A 20,574-nucleotide genomic window follows, 5' to 3' on the forward strand; every position below is an offset into this window, starting at 1 on the left:
TTTACGAGGTATTAATGGATCAATAAACACCCAATCTTAGTACCTAAAACTCAGATGACACACAATAACTTACCTGTATGTGAGAATTAAATATATCCATTTGACAATACGAAGGGGCTTGTGACCAGATTTACATATTTCATTATAAGGTCGTTCTCAATCTCCGATTTACATCTTTCTACCTGTATCGTTGTACGATATTATGAATAGCACAAATCAAAAACTCAAAAGAGGCTCATACGATTAGTTGAATCGTAAGGTAAACCATCAACCAGAGCCCCACAAAATAGCATAGCACGCCATAACACAGATGAGCAGTCTTTCCTGTCTATTGAGGAGACTTTGCAAACTTCCTGGGTACCGTTTAACTGGACAACCTTAGAGTATGTACTGGAATGTCAGTAGACAACAGAAAAGCAACAGCTTCATGAAAGCCGTGCTATCCCAGAGGAATATGTAAGTGGGTTTTCTAGTGCTGTACTAGTTGCAGCTTTAATGGACTCAGACTGCCTATGATAGACAAACTTCAATCACGTTTGTAGCTGTATGAGACATTAATCATTGTCTCTACTGTTTTAAATTTCTGAAAGAATTCTTTCAGAATACTCGATCAGATTCTCTTTTAATTAACGTTCGGCCTCTACTGCTGCTGAGTTATTTATTTGTGATGTAGGTGGCACAAATTGGAAAATGTACAAAATTCGCTAGTCGCCGCTCAAAACTGTTAGGCAAATATTACCAACTGCAGTTCTATTCTGAGCTTGTGAGAGTTCATTGTCGTGACTGTCATTAACTATTTTCTTCAACAGATACTACTCTTACATCAACCGAGATATATTGCAGATGTATCATAGCAAGGCGTTCGTATGATAAATACTGGAATCGTTTGTCACAGATCTCCTGGACCAAAGATATTGCTACCCATTAATATAATAACAAATAAGTTTCACATACGCTGTTGTATAGCTAAGTACCTATAGCACTGACATGTTGCACAGCAGTAGTAATTAAATGTTAGTAATAATGTGTTGTAACCGGCTGGGACGATGCTAAATGGAAGACATCCATTGTATATGCAATAGTGGCGTAACCAACAATCAGAAGACCGGAGGTACAGACCTACAGGTAGCTTATTGCCTTATAGTGTGTGAACGCGGACTCAGAAACACCTGATTCAGCACTTAGGCAAGAGAACAGAGAAGACAAAATGATCTTCTGTAACGGGGCTGCATGTAGTAGATTCGGTTGGGGATAAAGACGCCCTTGAGACTGCAAACTTTGTGTAATTGAGCGCTCTGAAGTAAAACATTAGCGTAGCCAATAACTATGAAAATCTCAGAAAACGGGAGCACTTCCGGTCACCCGTAGTGGGGAGTCACGTCATCGGCTGCCACCTTCTTTCCAGTTGTTCTCAGAGTTAAGTCACTCCATCAGCAACACTGATTCCGATGGAAAGTCAGCTCTGTTGACTGCAGGATACCATGGGGACAGCTAAGTGTCTACAGCTGTCACCCCCTTTGAATCTACTGCTACCCAACTGCAGCCACCTGAATCTGGAGAGAACTTGAACTCTGGCCACTCGGAGTACTGATTGGCTGAAGATGATGGTCGGGCAAACAAACATGAATGAGGGACAGATCTGCTCATCTACGATCTGTTCAGATTGGAAGCAGGGCATCTGTGCAAACACTCCTGGGCTGTAGGATTATTGCCTTACTGGTTGTATGCTGGGACTTCCTCTTAGGTTGTAATTCGTGTCAGTGATGGCCTACATGTGATCTCGACGACCGGCAACAGGGGCATGCAGATTTCAGACGCTAAGTCTGAGCACAGCTTCACTTGCTGAGAGCACTGAGGCTCAAACGGACCTTCACACCCACTCAAGCCTGTAGCAGCGCGCCGGCCGTCGGATCTGACTACGACGTGGTCGCGGTATTGACCCCAGACAATTCCAGGCCTGCGTCTGCAAATTCTTCGGTGGGTGCTGACGTTGTACACTGCACCTTCGTGCATTCCGGACTCAGAATTGCTGCTGATAGGCTGCACTGGAAAGAAGACAGAGTGATTGTAAAACTGACACAGATAAATGTCTGTTGACTGAATGATGTCTCATTAGCTCCTCAATGCTCCACGGGAACTCACCACTTCACTTCTACTCATACATGCTGCACTGATGTAGGAGGCTGCATCTGCCTGACTCCTACAAATTTTGTGTCAGAAGAATCTGCAGTCTTACAGATTTTGGGAGAGATGCTATGACGTCTGACATACTGACGGTGGGGCATCAGAAGCAGTAGCATCAGCTGTTGTCACCAACATGCCAGCAGCCATCAGCATTTATCATGTACAGTGTGATGAGCGACCTACTTCCTGTTATCTTATAATCTGGGGCCATGCTCAGTGCCGGCGGCCGTGGTCTAGCGGTTCTAGGCGCTCCGTCCGGAACCGCGCGACTGCTACGGTCGCAGGTTCGAATCCTGCCTCGGGAATGGATGTGTGTGATGTCCTTAGGTTAGTTAGGTTTAAGTAGTTCTAAGTTCTAGGGGACTGATGACCACAGATGTTAAGTCCCATAGTGCTCAGAGCCATGTGAACCATTTGAGCCATGCTCAGTCAGAAGAAATGTGCCACTTTATAGACAGCAACAATCTGCAGGCCTTCCACAGTTCTCGGGTAAATTCAGAGAAGAACTTGCGACTGACTCAGTGGTAGTACTGTGAGTTAGAGTGGCACAAATTACCGTGTACTAAGTCAGTGCGGATAGCGTGATAAACTTATAGAAGATCTGGCAATGAAAAACTGCCACTCAATAAGAAAGTATTTAAGTCTTGGACATACCGAACTGGCAATTATGAAATCATTATGTTGGAAGGAGCAATATCTCGACTCAACATTTATTGTGGCCAAATGCGCGATGGTACTTTACCAATTAGGATCTGTAGCGGCGTTGTCTCCCTGCTGGATCTAAAAAGCTAATTCCCTACTCTGGTCATGCATAGGAAAGATCTATACAGTAGCTTTTGCGTATTGATACTATGCCGGTATGTAAGCTATATGCACAGATGGATAATGCATCTGAACTGTCTTCTGAAGCCCAGGGTGTTAAACAGATATTCTATAGAAATATGAATCTGGTCCTGTAAGGTAGCTAATATTAAGTGCAGATTGTAACAAATTAATTAGAAATGCTGCTGTCACGTAACTAGAATGAATGACTTAATGAAAGTGAATGTTTTTGGGCCTATTCTAGAAAGATAAAACAGCTGTTCCCTTTTTCATTCTACATATGATTTATCAGCTGTGCTTTCAGGGGTCAAGTGATAAAACAATCATGTACAATTACTTTACTCAATAAGAAAGTATTTAACTCTTGGACATATCGAACTGGCAATTATGAAATTATTATATCTACAAATGAAAATCTTTTCACAGGCAAGAATGATCAAAAGTCTTCATGTATTAAATTTCCTTCTGCAATATCGTAGCTGGTCAATGCACTAAGTTGGTCGAGAATGAATTTAATGTTAAACCAATGGAGCAACTCTCATGTAATCAATGCGAGGATAGGTTAGTATTTTAGCTTTTGATATTCAGTGGTCAAAGCGTACGCATGTAGAAGTGAGCACTATCTCGACTCAACATTTATTGTGGCCTAATGTGCGATGGTACTTTACCAATCAGGATCTGCAGCGGCGTTGTCTGTATGCTGGATCTGAAACGCTAATTCCCTACTCTGGCCTTGACTGAATTCACTCAGTCTCAAAATTTCCTGTATTCCTCGGAACGTTTATTGTTCCCTAGTCGGAATAATGGCTATTGCACACTCACTAAGTGTTGGAGCGACGTGCACAATTTCATTTCCCGCAAAAATTCCCACAGGAATAATTAACTACCTGTTTGCTACCTGTCGCCACGATAGGTGAAGGATATCGTCCACACTACGCAGATGCTAAGCTCTCACCACGCTCGCTACTTTCCACACACTTGTGTGGTCCGCCGTGAGACGAGAGACATCTAGGAATTTTTTGTTCCCAAAATACTTTTATATAATGGAGATGTCCCCACCATGTCGCGTTTGCATCGCTCAGTATGGCTTCAGCCAACTGCTGTCTCATTAGAGGTGAATTTTTATGTTTCTTGCTGGGTTGCCACTAGCGCTGTTAAAGTCGTGCGGTCGCTTACCCTCGGTCCCGGCCGTATTTGCGTTAAAAGGAATAATGTATTTTTCTGGCCTTACCAGTTTCTGTACTGAAGCTCCGCATTCTCCTATTAAGTGGGGTTTCCCAGTGCCATTTACCACCTGCTTTGTTCATCTCCAAAACGCGTTTCAGTTTTACTTATTTATGCATGCCCATTCCTTATATTGGTAATTATTGTTTTGTTAGTTTTCGGTACATGAGGTTACTGCAATTGCTTTTTGTTGATAATATAGTTTTCTGAGGATATCGTGTTGTATCATTCTGTCATTATGGACTGAGCTCATGTAAGACCCATAAAATTCTGATGCCTTACACATGCCATCCCTTCCCAATTAATTTTGTGCTACTGTGGTCAATGGTTAAGGCATTGGCCATTGCAGTGCTAAATTATAAGCTCAATTAATTTTAATCACTGTCCAGTTACTGGTCTATCTTAGATTAAATGATGTCTTTTGAATATTCTAATTTTTTAACTTTAACTGTATTGCTTTACATGGCATTCTCTATTTAGATTATCATTATATGGCTTTACAGTTCTCTATAGCAGTTCTTTGACTAATCTTACACCATTTTTTTCTGTCGTACTTGGGGTTAACTTTTATTAAAATATTTCATACACCCTTTAGTTTGTCATTTTACAATAACTTCAGGCACACCACAATTTTTCAATCGTTCATGATACTGATGTTTATGAAAGAAGACTGAAGTTAAGTAAGCATTTGTTTCTCTTATCTCTATTCTCAACATTTAAATACTACACAAATAATACAATTTTTCCTCATTAACAGACATATATTTATATGTGTAAAAAAGTAATATTTTTGCACAAGACAAACTTTATATTAAGTGACATTATTAATCATTACAAACACATTTCCAAAATATACACAAATTCTTATTTACTTTGTATGGACATTTACAAATTGCACATGAAATACAGAATATAAAACAAGGTACATTTACGAATATACTTTAACAATTTACAAATTGAATTACAAAATACAAATCGAACAAACAAAGTACAAATTCGCAGTGGCACATGTGCAACTGAATATTTACAGGCGTCTCAGCTCCTTGCTGATTTGATTATCTTTTAGACTCTTTAGAATATTACTATGACCTTGTCACATGCATCACTTTCTTTCTTCACGCACTTTATACTTTCAGCTTCGGCCTGGGTTTACTTCCCAATGCTGCTGTTGATCAGTGGTGGTTGATGTCACTAGTCAGTTATAGACTGCTGAAGATTGTCGACATTTACTGTTCTGAGTGTTCGACCACGAATGCCATTACCATGGTCAATTCCATGTTGCATTGTTTTGACAAGAAACTACTCATTCAAGGCAATGCCATGAAGTGATAACATATGTGGCCTTGTCCTTTATTGGCGTCATTGCTATCGAGATTGATGAGTGCAGCCCCTCGACGATTACTGCAGTTAGATCTTTGATGTCCCCATTATGTGTACTCTGTTTGATGGTTTCACCGCCTTTGGTTGGTTGGATGGTTAGAATTAAGTAACTGCCACAGTTTTGCTGAATATTCCTTTCTGTGGATTCTGCCAAATCTCATACTGGTTTAAGGTATAGGATTTACAAAGAATCTTGCTGTCTTCTGCCCTCATCTTGGGTCCCTTTCTTCTCTTTGTTTCTTGTTGTATCTTCATGTCTCCTTTCTTGGAACTTGCAACTTCTCGGACATAGGGATAGGATATGATATTCAGTGAAAGTTATTCGAAGGATTACCAACTACGTTATTTGAGATATGGTCAAGTTTGAATGTATAACTTCAGAAATAATATGTCTGTTTCCAGTTATGAGTTTCTCCATTTGGTATTTGAGAGAAATATTCCATGCAGTTGTACTACGGAGCTGTTTCTGACGGTTTTTTATTGTTAGTCATTTTTGTTGTGTGTCGCCACCGCTAATGAGGTGGTTTCGCCTTTCTCAGAAGTGTGCATCCATGTTCCCTCGCTGTTGCTGGTTTTCCCCGTCTTCTCGCTGTTAATGTGAGCTGCGGGACAATATTTTTCAAAATACACCTGGCTTGGTCTCCGCAGTAATGTGGAGCATAAGTCAGTAAATTCATTACTTCGGTGTCCAGTTTGCCGCCAGTGCTATACTGTGCAATCGTGTAACCTCTCACACTCCGACACGTAGCTTCCTGTCCACTTTCTGCATCCATCATCAGCTTGTCTTCCTTCCCCAGACGATTGTAGTGACGTGGCTCTACATGTGTTCTATGTTTCACCTACAACTACTTACAAGTTTCCTTATCTGAATTTACAATGGATTTTACATTGAATAATTACATGAATAATAGAATTAATATTTATATACGTGTGTCTCAGTACTTAACACAAAATTTATAATTTACACCTTAAGTTATTTTATTTTGTAACTGTTCCTTTACTTCGTGAATGAGCATGGATTGATGATATGTAGATTAGTTAGTACATCGTGCCATTAGTTTTCTTTTATTTTTGGACCTACTTTAACCATTTAAATAATTAGTATTATTGTATTTATTCTGGAATAATTACATTTTTGTCGCTCGTCCTGTCTGCCTCTTGAGATCTGCTGTTACATGAAGTATATCTGCATTTTTTGTATTATCTGTGATCCATTTATACTTTTGTTTTCATGGCTAACTGCTGTAAGACTACTGCAAGAAATATCATTCATTATAAGCCTTAAGGTGGTTGATGTGATGTAGACCTATATTTTTTCCCATTCTAGGGTCGACCAATTCTACTGCATTTGCATGAACCACTTTACTAATGAAGATGGGTCCCTTATAAATGGGATACAATTTATGACAAAACTATTTTCCTTTATTAGATAATAAGTGTGTGCTAACACGAACAAATTGTCCTGCAGTGAATACCAGTGTGGACGCAACTCTGTGTGCTACGAGCTTCCTTTTTGCATCTGCTCGTCCGATGTTTCGGAGTGCTAATTTTATTATCTGCTGTTGTGGTGGTCTTCTGGATGGGGGGAGCTGTACTACTTCTCTTATCCTATCCACCAGTATTTTATTTTTGAGCACTGTGACTGGTCATAAGCGTGTAGTACTCTGCGTCATTTCGTTAATAATAGTCTGTTAATGATGTAAATTGGCATCCCATGTGGTATGTCGTGAACTGCAGTACACACGACACCATGTCCCAATGTCCTTCATCGTTCGTTCTCACAATTGGCGCTTGGTTTGTACCTGGATATGATGATGGGTTTAATTTTATGTCTTTTTGAAGTTGCCACCCAGGAATTAAAACTATATTGGGGCCCATTATCTGAAATCAACCGTTCCACATGCCCTACATGGTAGAGGAAATCACGTTTTAGAGCCTTACTGATCGTAACACCAGTTGCATGTTTCAAAGGGTTCAAAGTGACATACTTTGATGTTAACTCTAAAACGGCAAAGATAAACGTGTTCCAATACCTTGTCCCTGGTAACGGTCCCATCAAATCTATTGCTGCTAGATGTTTTAGTTTTATCGGTATTCATGGTGGTCTAGTCTGAAATTGTAACGTGTTTGGCTCGTTGGCAATCCTTACATTTTTTGAGTACTTTCCGAATTCGTCTTTCCATGTTGTGGAAATGTGCGCTCTCTTTAAGTTTCATAAAACATTTCTTTGCTCAAAAGTGTCCATTGCTTAAGTGAGTGTACCATATGTACTTGTTTACGAGTTCATCAGGAACAAATACTGTCCATAAACTTGTACTTGAGTCTCGTCCGGAGAACAGCAAATAATGCTGACGACTGTCAATCGAGTTCTTGTCGTTCCACTTATGCTTGACCCTTAACACTTCTGAATTTTTTTTCTGATCGTTTGAACGCGGATTACCTTGACAAGCAACATCTTCATCGACTTGCATTTGTAACTTTGTATAATTTCCACATATTTCTTCAGGTCTCAGGTTTTCCTCTAATTTTAAGGTGAATTCTCCTAAAGTGACACTTTCTCCGCCAAAATCCAACACAGCATTATGTGATTGAGGAAGTGAGCTCCAATAACCATATCGACTGACATGTTTGGTACTATGACATAATTCGTTTCTATTACATGACACAGATGTCAAATGCAACTCATGTCTGACTTGTGACGTTCGACGAACGTCCCATAAGTGGTCCGTTACTTTGACCTTTCGTGCTCTTAACACCAGTAAATCATTGTCGCTATTGCATCGATTGAATAACGGCTCTGATATCGCCGTTAGTTCACTCGCACTATCTACTATTGTGTTAACGACAATACCCTTAACTATTACACGAAGTATCGGAATTATCTCTGAAGTACTCTCGCCTTCGACTTCCTCTATTAATATGTTCTCAATCGCTTTGTAATTTAACCGATGAATGTGTGTTTGTTCCGTCACTCCTGGATGTTTATGGGCATCCATAGTCGCGTCATTTTCCATCTACGTTTGATGGTCTTCATCGAGAAGTTGGGACGAAGTATTTGCCATTTTTAAATGGTCCAACCTTAGTCTCGCTGCTTCTAGCCCAGCTCCTACCATAACCAATCTGTATTTTGAATCCTCATTTTCACACCTTGCTACTTCCTTTAAGTTTGTCTGTTCCTCACACATCCCCGTGATCGTGTTTGGTTTGGATTTTAGAACCTGCCAAATATTGTTTAAGTCTGACAGTACTTCACACTTATATTCTTGGGATTTGTCGAATTCTACATTAATTATTTCTGTACTCGCACCCTGATTCAATTCGTAATCATATTTGATTTCTGCCACTGAGAGTTGCAGATTCAAATTTTCAGCTCAGTCGTCATTTGTTACGACGCTGTTTACTCTGTCTAGTGTGATGGTTACATAGTGTCGGTAATTCTGCCGCACTATGTCCTCATATGAGCCAAAATTGTGTACCTTTGAATCTGCTTTATCCGGCTGTCCACATACTTTATTATCTGGTTCGTTTTCCGATCCAGAGGAAATATTTGCTCCGTTGTTTTCCTCTCCATTATCGACTTGTTCTTCTCGATTTTGTTCGATTCCCTCTATCCTCAGACTCTTTCTGCTTTTCTCCCAAAGTTTTGTGGAAGGATTTTAGTTGATCTTGTAGCGTGTCGAACTTTCGACGTAATCAACTGGTTCATTACTAGTTAATGCTGTGAGTTCATCCTCATCGTCAATGTCAATCACTCTATCTCGTCCCAGCACTTCTGTTGTGACTTCCTCTCTATTCGTAGTATGTGTACGGATACCTTTGATGATCTTTTTGTCGTTTCTGTTCCCATTTACGATTCTTGTACATCACACCTTAACCTATTTATTGCTGCGGCAGCCTTTTCATTCATTTCTGCTGAAAGTGTATTATCTGCTTGAACTCCTGCAATACCTAACGTCAGTCAATCCTCTGGCTTCCCAGGATTTGCCGGTCGTAATTCAACCTCTGTCTGTGGTTCGTTTCTCCGGTAATTACCCGAAGTATTTGCCTGTAGCTGCGTTCTCGCACCACCTCCCCATCTGCTTTCTCTCCATGGACCTGGCGATCGCTGATAAAAATCAGTCAGTCGGTTATTCCGAGTTCTGCAGTTTCCATTCCTATTTTCATCTATATTCCGCCTGTTAAAACCATTATTACAAACATATAGATTACGCTGTTGTCTAGTGTTTCCACTACTCCCATTTCCGTAGTTATTCCCATTTCGTCCAGAATTCATTCCCAATACCGGTCTACCATTGCTATCATTATTATTACTCTCTTTACTATTACTTGCTCTTTCAAAATTTCTCTATCCTGAATCGCGACGTCTCTGAGCGTTGTTTTCATACACAAATTCGACTTCTCTCAAAACACTTTTGAATGTTCTACATTATCGCCCCCATGTCCTATCAAGGCTTGTTGATTTTTCATTGGCAGTTTCGTTTTGCATGGTTGAATCAATTCGCCGTCGCTTTATGGGTTATCTAAGCATTGGTTCCTTTTAGCCATATTCTCAAAGAATTTGACTTCTGTTTTCTCACGCGATTTTTCGAATGAGACATTTTGTAATAATTCACATTTTATTCTCATCTGAGCCTCATGTGACCAATATCTTGCTATAAAGGCAGCTCTAAACGAATCGCACGAATCCCAAGATTCCGCTATCTTCTACATGGTTTCAGCTACTCTACCCTCCATATGTGTTAAAACGAAATCTATCCTAGGTTTCAATGGCTACTGTGTCGGTATTCCTACTTTAAATTGTTCAGTAAATATACTGGGATGGAGAATATTGGCATCTTCCTTACAGTGCTGGTATTATCGCACTGTAAGAAAGTGGTTATCATCAAAACCTCTCGCTTCTCTCTGTGATGTACGTTCTGGGTTTTGAAGACTGGAATTCTGTCTTAGGTTTGCATCAAATCTACGCAAACATATGTAACTTGGTTCGTTCTGTGCCGTAGAATCACTTGCAGATCTCATTGCACAATATGCGGACATAACGCCTGCTACCGGCTCTGTATCTTGACATGTAGGCAATCCTGGCTCGTTAGACACCGTACTGTAACCCGTCGATATTCTTCGTACAGGTTGTGGCTTTGCGTAACGTGTCTCTATGGTTTGATCGGCGTATGTCACGCTTTGTGCTTGACGTACTGAACCTTGCTCCAAACCACACTCTTGTATGCCTGATTGACCTGTTATTCTTTCTTGAGCAAGTGGTCTCAATCCACACTGTTCCCTACGGTTACCGTGTGGTTCTGTCGTACGCAAGTTTGGACTAATTTCCCGTTCTCGGCTTGCAGTTTCGGACTGACATCCACATGTGCCTTTCCGTCTTACGGCACACCTTATTTCGCGTACCCTTTCCGTCGTATTACCGACAACTGTAGATTTTGCAGTATTCACAGTAGTATCTACCGACAATGAAGTGGATTCTGTCGTCGTCTGCAACTCCTCACTAATGCATTCTACATCACCTCGACTTCCGGTCGTAAAATTTCCGATCTCAGCCGTTGAAATTGATGTTCGTTTTTCTCCTGTATTTCTAAAATACGAGTATCGTATTTCTTTAATGCTGTTTTTGTCGTTTTTTTGTCAGACGTCGTCTCAGCAATAACATGTTTCGTTTTCGTCGTCGCTTTGATGGCAAAAGCTTCGACCTGTTGTTTAACCATTTTGATACTTTGTAGCGTAACTTCACGTAACGGAATCAAGTCTGTTTGGACAGTGTAAATGTGTCAATGTCTGATCTCAATTGTCTGGATCCTGTAACGAGCGTTTGAAGATTTATTTGCGCTTTCTTAGCTTCAGTTCGTATTTGATCTAAATGACATTCAATATTATCACGCGTTTTTTGTATTTCCTTGTTCGTTTCTTTCAGCCCCAGTGTTATGCGCCATTCTAACTCCTTTTGTCATTGTGTTATGCGCCCTTCTATACGCCTTTCTGATTCCTGAAATTTTTATAATAAACGCTACAACATTCGAAATATGTTGGCGTTTTCATCTGCTCTATTGGCCCCCTTTTGCCATCCGATGTAACCGTTCCCTATCACGATTTTCGTGAACTGTTTCCTTCACTTACGAACGTAGTGTAGAATCACCAACACTCGTTCTTTCATGCAGTTGCAACCCTGACTGATTCAATATGATTACGTTTAGTTCTATGTGCTGTAAATCACTATCTACAGACTCAGCGTCTGATTCATTAACCACCCCGTTCTCATGTCCATTCTTTGGACCATATTGTACATCATGTGCTGCATTTTCAGTCTCATTCAGTATATCTATGTATTCTGTTTCATGTTGTGCGTCCAACTCGAGTCAATCAAGATCTTGCATGATTTCTCTTTGTATTAATCTGTTATTTTCTGCAATTTTTGAGTGTTCCTGTAAGTGTTTCTGCTCGTGAATTTTTCGAACCCAACTACATGTTAACATATGATAAGACTTGGTTCTAACCCAAAATATTATCCACAGTCATATATTCTATCAGTTTCCTCGTCTTTTATAGCCTTTTGGTTACTGGAGTTGAGACAAAACCCAACACAACCCAATTCAACGATGTGCTCCACCAGCAAATACGAAATACATGAATACAATTCTATCTACACTTTCTACACAGTTGAGTAACATTTACATTTCTTCACCAAATTGCGTCAGATCATTATATGGGAGGATTATGTATTTTGTACCTATCAAAGGCAAACCCCCAATCTATCACAATTCTGTAATTTTGCATCGTGGAAGGGTCGCCATTTGTAAGCTATACATGCAACTAGATAATGCATATGAACTATCTTCTGAAGCCCAGGGTGTTCAGCAGATACTCTACAGAAATATGACCAGGCGCTGTAAGGTAGCTAATATTAGGTGCAGATCGTACCAAATTAATTAGAAATGCTGCTGTCACATAACTAGAATGCATGACTTAACAAAAGTGAAAGTATTAGGCTCTATTCTACAAAGATGAAACAGCTGTGCCCTTTTTCATTCTACATATAATTTATCAACTGTGCTTTCAGGGGTCAAGTGATACACAACAATCATGTTCACTCACATTCAACACTCGATAAGGATATATTTAACTCTTGGACTTACGGAATTGGCAATTATGAAATCGCTATTTCTAGAAATGAAAATGTTATCACAGGCAAGAATGACCAAAAATCTTCATCTATTAAATGTACGTCTACGATATTCTAGCTAGTCAATGCACTAAGTTGGTAGAGAATACGTATACCTTTTAAACCAATGAAAAAACTCTAATGTAATCAATGTGAGGGCAGGTTAGTATTCTAGCTTTTGATATTGAGTGGTCAAAGCGTACACGTGTTGGAGTGATCAAGATCTCGACTCAACTTTTACTGTGGCCTAATGCGCGATGATACTTTGCCATCTGAAACCGAGTTGTCTCCGTACTGGATCTGAAACGCTAATCGCCTACTCTGGCCTTGACTTAATTCACTCAGTCTGTACTTTCCTGTCTGCTGTAGAACGTTAATTGATGTGCGCAACTTCATTACCCACAAAAATTCCCACATAAATAATTAACTACCTCTTTGCTATCAGTCACCATGATACGTGAAGCATATCGTCCTCACTTCGCAGATGCAAAGCTCTCAGCAACCTCGCTATTTTCCACGCACTTATGAGGCCCACCGCAAGACGAGAGAGATCTAGAAATTTTTAGTTCTCGAAGCGCTTTTATATAATGAAGATCTCCCCACCATGTTGTGATTGCATCGCCCGGTATGGCCCAGTATGGCTGCCATCTTGTTAGAGGTGAATATTTATTTTTCTTTCTGGGTTGCCACTAGCCCTGTTAAAGCCATGCAGCCACTTACCCTTGGTCTTCGCCATATTTACGTTAAAGGGAATAATGTATTGTTCTGGCCTTATCCCTTTCTCTACTGGAGCTCCACGTTCTCCTATTAAGTGGGGTTTTCCTACGCCATTAACCACCTGCTTTGTTTGTATCCAAAATGTGTTTAACTTATTTAAGCATACCCCTGTCGTTAAATTGGTAGATACTGTTTTGTTAGTTTTTGGTACATGAGATTCCTGCAATTGCTTTTGATCATAATATAGTTTTCTGAGGATCTCCTACTGTATCATACTGTCGTTACGGACTGAGCTCATGTAAGGCCCGTAAAATCCGGACACTTTACAGTTACATTAGATTCCAATGGAGGTTGCACAACAACCAGTGTTGGTTGTTAGTGAGACAAAATGGGACGACTCTATGGCTAATTTCATGGACAGAAAGAATAGGATATTAGGAAATGAAGATTCTACAAGCATTGTGCAGATACCTGTGAATTGGTTTGGTGTACTTAAGGAAAGTAGTACAGAAGTATTAGCTTCAATATCTTGCGAAAATACGAAGTCTGAAGTAGTTCTAGCGCCACACGTGGTAACTATGGGCCTTATTGAAGTAATAAATGTACAGTCGTGCTCAAAAGTATTCGAACGACATGAATTGCATTTCGCCTGATTCGCATGCAACCCACATAACGCAGCTGTCTAGCAGGTCCCCTAATCGCTCCTTGGTACAGTCGTTTGACTATTGAAAATGGATCCAACAAGTCACCCCTAGAAAACTCGGCTCTGTAACGCAATAACTCAAAATGCAAAGTAATACCACGATACTACAAATATCAGGGAACACCTTATCACAGATATGTCTGTCCTTAAGGCTTGTAAGTTCACATTTATTGCAATAAATGACATACCTGAAATGTTACCACTCTCATTATTACGTCAGATAGGTAATGCACCTAGTAGGTTCGTCGTATTCATGATTTCTTCTTCAAAGTAACATACCGTACTTGTTATTTAACACAAAATGACTTTAAAAATTTAAGTTATTCACGAGCAGCTAGTTGAGAATATGAATGATCTTCAAATGACACGACGAACCGTCTCGTTCTGCATATGGATTCAAACCCAGGACATGAAGACTAATATTTCGTGATTGACGGAATCTAACAGTCATTCCTAGGCATACAGAGAGTGATATACCTCGATTTTAGACAGTATCATTTAGCAAATATCAACTTTAAATTACATAACGTAAACATTTTTAACGGACGCGAATTCCTACCCAGCATCTATTATCCCTGTTAACGCACTACGAGAGATGTTAAATATTGCTTCTTCACAAGTAACTTACTTGAAATTCCGTGAGGTAAAACATTGTCTTGGACAGGGTTTCGAACCCAGAACCTAATCCGATTGTAATCAAAGCACAATAATCTGTGACATATCGGATTTTCTCGGCAGTAGCTAGATGTTTTAACTGAAATGACGAGACGAAACATAAATTTTTTTGTTTCCCAGGACTCCAACCCGGAACCTATCGCTGTTATATTCTAGAGAAAACGAACGTTAAATACGGGTTCGTTACATCAGCAGCGACATGTGAGCATGTTTGAACTAGAAATAATTTGACGAAGAGTTCAGTGCTGACTGGGAATCGAACCCCACACATACCGTTGTTGACTACACACAAAGAGACGTCAGCTACCGAATTTTTCTCCACTAGCAGCTCGGAAAAACATCCTTGAAATTACAGTGATCTCTCTCTACACACACACACACACACACACACACACACACACACACACACACACAAACGCACACACAAATGCATACACAACAGATCACAGATACTTCAATAATTACACTCGAAAGCTTGGCAATAACATTCGATCTTTGGCAAAAACATTTGACAGTCGGCAACAGAAACCAAAACATTGCATTGAAACAAGCGTTCAGTTCATAGTGCTGTGGAATGTGGAAAAAAAGACGCAAATTGGCATTCATAAGAAGAAGAACACCACCAAAAATGCAAAAGGAGCGTAATATGTAAGAAATTGTCCACGCAACCTCTAAGTACAGTTCAAAACATTACTACTTGATAGGAAATACCAACCACCAGAGCCGGCCGGTGTGGCCGTGCGGTTCTAGGTGCTTCAGTCTCGAACCGCGTGACCGCTACGGTCGCAGGTTCGAATCCTGTCTCGGGCATGGATGTGTGTGATGTCCTTAGGTTAGTTAGGTTTACGTAGTTCTAAGTTCTAGGGGACTGATGACCTCAGATGTTAAGTCCCATAGTGCTCAGAGCCATTTGAACCAACCAACCACCAGAAGTGTTTATAACCTATAGGTACAGTGACAAAAATGTAAATTAAATAGCAAACATATGTACACATTCCAGGCCACTGATGTTGCCTTGCAGAAAAATAAAGGCGAAACGCGTATGGCACTAAAATTGTGTTTTATTCAGTTGCTGTCAGACAGTCCATAAGTAAAAATTATCAATATGCTGTAATACAACTTACTGTGTCGAGCTACCAAGAGGATTTGATGTGCAAAGGTTTTCTCCTGATTTCGTTACAGAATTTTTCTGCAAATTCGCAGCCCCATAAAATAAATCAGAAAAAAAAACCTCACACACGCTGGCCCCGACCACGGTTAGAACTGATGACTCGTTGAGCCGTTGCGACACGAGACATGGGCGGTACCAAGAGGCTACGGACACACTGCTGCTACCACGCCACTCTTATCATGGTGTTGGTCACTCAGCCTCGTAATGCATCGTGTCAGATAATAAAAGTTGTCACTTATGTGAAAAATAGCTCTTCTTTAGCCAAAAAATTGAAATATCTGTCTCAGTGTCTTAGATTACATGAGGATTATATAGCACGAGTCATTCAAATGGAAAGGGAATATCAAGTAAATTTAGCGAGTCAATTCAGTACCATACACGGAAGTGATTGCAATGTCACAGTGTTGCCAAATGTTTGTGACGATGTTGCCAATTCTCAGCTGTGTTAGGAACAGCTCTGTAGCGTTATGATAGGAGAATCCCGTGCTCGTGTCGTAGGAGGATACAGAGGGGAGGCGCGGGGTTTGGTTAATATGCAGCGTTTTCTCCTACCAGTTGTGTCAAACATTCAGATGTGCAATCTTCCATCACGATTACAGTTGCCCATAAAATATATACGAATAAAACACTTACCTTGTTACTTTGTGACCAAAGATTATTTCAGTACAATAAAAAGTCTTTGGAAATCAACTTTGCCCACCTGTCACGAAAAGTAAGATAACGAACACTTTTCACCTCGAAATCGATTGCATATATATGCAGTCTTGTGATCATACAAGTAGAATTTCATGAATTGTGCGATAATGTAGAAAAATGTTGGTGCAAATGGAAGCTGTAAAAAACACAGTTAACTAATTTTTCTGTACCGCGTAATAATCAATTCATTTGAAAATTTAGAAGAGAATAAACTAAAAATTATGCCCTTTAAGACAGAAACTAAAGTGCACATTCGGGCACTGTGCAGATCTACGCTTTTTCATCCCCAGAACTATACAAATAATGTATACTAACCAGGGTATTCATTGCTTTCTTAATGTTTCCCTCTTGTCTAGTCTTCTAGTGATGAACTGGATCCACACGCGTGAGTCTGATTGTTTCTTTGTATCCTTCAATCTACTATCTTTGTGTGTTATTGTTCGATGTTCAGAAAGCAAAATATTATGCCTGCTCCCACGAGGTATTAAAACGAGGTCGCAAGAAGGCTAACGAATTACAATCAAAATACAGCGAGACGCCAATTTTTCTGTCGTCATGGTATTAAGTCGACAGAAATAGTTAGGTGTTATTGCCTGCATCACCGCCATCCCGTTGTCGTCTTCTCTTATTGAGATTTTCATACTACCCTGAACACAAGACGCCGAGATAAATGTGTATATTCTCCGTGACGAAACATCCCATATTCCATTCATCCTGATCCATTTGTTACATGCATCGGCGGCAATGGGTGATAGGGAAGCTGTTGTGAGGTGACAAATAACAATAAAAATGGTAGTAATAACGAATCAGTAATCAAGGATGCTACTGCCTTACAGACGATTAACAAAATAACCAAGAAAAGCCGAGTGTTTATTTGGCTCACTGCATAGCTGTTCTTACGACTTTGTTACTGAATTCTGTTCTGGTTGTTTGCAGAGAGAAAAGAAAGAACCCTTTAGCCACACATATCGCTAGTACAACGAGATATTACCTATCAATTATCCTTGCTTTACATCACGAGACGAACATGGCGTCACCGAGCTGATATTTGAAATATAGTTCTGTTTTCTCTCTCTGTCTCTCTCTTTTTATTTTTATTTTTATTTTTTGAGGAACGCAACGAGAAGCGCGAATAATAAGCAAGTAGGCATATAAGCTGTTTACTGTTATTTTCATTGGGACACATAATGCAAAAATACAACTTTTAAGTGCATTGTTGCCTAACTCCATTGCGTAATTGCATTCATTGGGGTGAAACCTATCACAGAAGCAAGCAAAACACAAATATTTCTTGCACTATGCGCATCACACAAACGAAATCTCGCTGCACTGACGTGTTGTCCGGTATATTGCACGGAAAACATATCTGATTCATGTTGCTAAATACAGCTCTATCAGATATCAATTTGGATGCGTACCAAGGGTATAAAAGTATATCTTGAAATACACAGAAAGACAGATGGAGGTATTCTACTGAAACATAGCCATGACCAAGACTGTAACTGAGGTCGACAGCATCGTCGTCTACCACCTAGACAACTCGAACGGTGACAGTGCTCAGATGGTTACTTACGTTTACTGGTATCAAAGCTACAGCATGAAAGCACAAATATATTAATTACCCGAAGATCATTAACTTTGGAACCCATAGAAAGTAAAGCAGTAATCAGTAGGAAGAGTGGTTTGAACACCACAGTGCTTTAATAGACACGGTCTTGTTGGGGGTGGTATGCCGTTACATTCCTCCGAACTTTGAGTTGACTTAGCTAGCCAGTTAATAGGGGAACCTACAGTTTAAAGTGGCTTTTGGACCACAGTGCAACTCGGCATTTTTCACATCAACAAACACTGCCTGACGGGAAATAAGTGTAAAATGGCACATATAAATCGTGGGCCTAACGAGGGATTGAACCCGAGACCTTCGTATTCGTTCTCTTGCTCTTTATCACTTTGACACCATGCAGCTACTACTGTGGTCTGCGCTAGCATTAAAAATAAGGATATCTCATTTGTGCCTGCGTTTGCACATGCGTGTCCCTCAGGAGACCGTACTTTTGGGATGACCCTCGTATACATGTGTGTAAACGCCTTCCGATGCCCACTCGAGGAAGATAAGTATACACAATCTAGCTTCAATATTATAAATACGCCTCAGTTTGTGGATGAACTCAGACTTAGGTTGATAATCATTTGAGTATTTAGCAGTGCTGTACCCACTGGTGTTAAACTCGTTTTCAACCAATGATTCCCACAGCTACAGGAACACTACTTGTGATACCTCTTAGACAAAATGCTATCAGACGAAAAGATCAATCTGACACTGTGGGAAGTTTCTTTTACAACCTTAGTGCCTGGATAAAGAACTTTTCCTATTTTAGATATCTGTGAACGTTGCTGCATAAGACGATTTAAGAAGAAACTAAATTCCTTTAGCTACGCCAGTGTTTAAAGAAATCGTCTTAACGGCACTAAATCGTTGATTGTGAATCGTTTACCGGACGTACTCTGCCGCATTTCGCCTGCTGGAAGGCAATAAGCTTACTGACAAATTTCACACGAGGAAAAGGGGGACGGACGATATGTCTCCCACTGGAAGGTCATGTTGATTTATTTAAATGATTACAAAATCAGGTAAAACTAACAGTGAGGTTGTCAGTATAAGCGCATTACTGTTGTCAGTATGATGTTGCAACGCCCAGGGCTTCTAATGATGAAGGGCCCGTTTAAGTCAGGCATAGTGTATACAGAAGTGGAAGACGGAGTACCACTAAATTCTACAATCCGTATGCATTGCATACACACAGATATTATTGTTACAGTGTACTTATGGAGCCCAATGAGTGAATTGCATATTTCCCGGTGAGAAAGAGCACTGGGAAACAGTCTTCGCTACATTAGGTTACTTAAACTGGTATCACTCTGAGCTAAAATTTATGGTCAACGACTAAGTGTAAGCCGTTCAAATCCTGTCTCGGGCATGGATGTGTGTGATGTCCTTAGGTTAGTTAGGTTTAAGTAGTTCTAAGTTCTAGGGGACTGATGACCTCAGCAGTTAGGTCCCATAGAGCTCAGAGCCATTTGAGCCATTTTGAACTAAGTGTAAGGACAATGATTCGGATGCGGGTTTTGCAACTGTGAAATACTTTCCTACATTATAAAAGCGAATATTAAATTTGAACTAATATTATAGCGAAAATTTTGAACTTGGATAGCTTAGAATGAAAATCTTTCTGTTTATTGCAAAGGAAAACAATTGGTTTTCTAAAACATTCTCTGTCATACACAACTTGTAACAGGTCAGGTCGACCAAATCATATGGAAGAACTGACAGCGACGTATATCGGATGGCAGTAAGATCCCTTGGCATTTGGTTTGGCTGTATTCGACAGCCATTTCTAGGCGCAAGTAAATGAAGAAAGGCAGCGCGTTTTTGTCATCAATTAACGTCTTCATCAATTATTTTAGTTTTAATGTAATCTACGAGTAATTGCTGATGTTTGATATTAACATGAAAAGGATTCAGTAGACAGGGAGAGAACCTGTTCTTGGGCACCTACATCTATAATGAGCAAAAGGCCTTAAATGATCTTCAAGCACATGTGTTCCAGCAGCGGTACGAAGAAAATGATAGTAATAATGACGGTAATAATCGAATTATCCGGTAGCTTCACACTTCACAGTGGATTTTCTCGAACTAAGAAATTTCCTGAATCAGTGAAAATTTCAAAATGGCTTCACATAGAAGCCATGATGCCTAGAAGAGCCTTTACATCCTGCTATCGTGAGAATAGCATAATCTCCGCGTCAGAAGCTTGCTTCTACTTAACCATTTAATAG

Source organism: Schistocerca americana, chromosome 5, assembly GCF_021461395.2.
Source record: "Schistocerca americana isolate TAMUIC-IGC-003095 chromosome 5, iqSchAmer2.1, whole genome shotgun sequence".
Taxonomy (NCBI): domain Eukaryota; kingdom Metazoa; phylum Arthropoda; class Insecta; order Orthoptera; family Acrididae; genus Schistocerca; species Schistocerca americana.